This window comes from Curcuma longa, unplaced genomic scaffold (assembly GCF_044706935.1).
Source record: "Curcuma longa cultivar G26 ecotype Majalengka, Jawa Barat unplaced genomic scaffold, ITB_CL_G26_1.1 contig_4036, whole genome shotgun sequence".
Taxonomy (NCBI): Eukaryota; Viridiplantae; Streptophyta; class Magnoliopsida; order Zingiberales; family Zingiberaceae; genus Curcuma; species Curcuma longa.
This window is the reverse complement of record NW_027434038.1, coordinates 1-1,258: the sequence shown is the minus strand read 5'-3', so window position 1 is coordinate 1,258 and position 1,258 is coordinate 1. Positions and strand designations below refer to the sequence as shown.

Below are 1,258 nucleotides of genomic sequence, written 5' to 3'. Positions count from 1 at the left end.
ATTTAAGGGATGCTACAACAGCTACACAACTTGAAAATTCAGCCCCTACGTCAACACCAGGAAATTTAGCTCAAGGGATGGAACCAAGGGTGTCTTTGCCTTTTCCTCAGCATAAATTTCAAGGAAAAAAGAATGTAGAGGAGGAGAAAGCAAAAGAATATCAGGAGCTTGTAAATTTATTTAGCAAGGTGAAAATTAATGTGCCATTATTGACTATGATCAAGCAAATCCCAAAATATGTCAAGTTTCTTAAGGACTTGTGTGTGCATAAAAAGAAACTCAAGGGAAATGAATTGATTAACCTGGGGAAGAATGTTTCAGCTCTTTTTCAGTCTATTTCTCAGAAATGTGAAGACCCAGGAGTTTTTACAGTTTCTTGTGAGATAGGGAGCAACACTTTTCATGATGCCATGTTGGATTTGGGAGCCTCAATTAATGTGATGCCTAGATCAGTTTTTCAGATGCTTGGGATAGGTCCTATGCAGCCTACAGGAGTGGTTATTCAGCTAGCAGAAAGGAGTCAAACTCACCCCGCAGGTATGATTGAAGATGTGCTTGTAAAGGTGAAAGAATTGCTTTTTCCTACAGACTTTTATATCCTGGACATGGAGGGTAATTATTTGGCTCATAGATCGCCACTTATTCTTGAGAAACCATTTTTAAAGACTGCGAAGGACGAAGATTATTGTATATCAGGAGCCTTATCTATGGAGATAGGAGATACAATGGCCCAGTTCAGCCTATTTGATGCTAAACACCCGAGAGAAGATCACTCGATTATGAGCATGGATATTTTAGATGATTTGTTGGATGTTGATTTATGTGCTGATCGCATTTTATTTGATGATTTTAGGGATACCTTGACCCCTAAGGCAGCTATTATGGAGCTTGATGCTGATTTATCTTTAGATGGAGATGACCAAAGAGTGTAGGAGATGACATTGAACCCCAAGGATCACCACTATTGATTGATTTATCAGAGGATTCAGAGGATAGATATGTGAGTATAGGGAATTGCATTGAGCCCCAAGTATCACTCATATCTGCTTAGCAGTCACAGTTGGATTTGAAGCCCTTGCTAGAACATCTTAAGTATGCATATTTGGGAGAGAATCAGAGTCTACTAGTGATCATTGCCCAGAATTTAGAGCCAGAGCAGGAGGAAAGATTATTGCAAGTTCTGAGGCAGCACAGGAAAGCTATAGGGTGGACTTTAGCTGACATACCTGGGATTAGTCCGGCCACATGCATGCACAGA

The 1,258-nt window shown here is 40.1% G+C and overlaps 1 pseudogene; it reads left to right on the top strand.

The window, feature by feature from the left end:
* The first annotated feature begins 77 nt into the window (after positions 1 to 77).
* LOC141819346 (uncharacterized) lies at positions 78 to 1,252 on the top strand (annotated as a pseudogene).
* Positions 1,253 to 1,258: the final 6 nt, after the last annotated feature.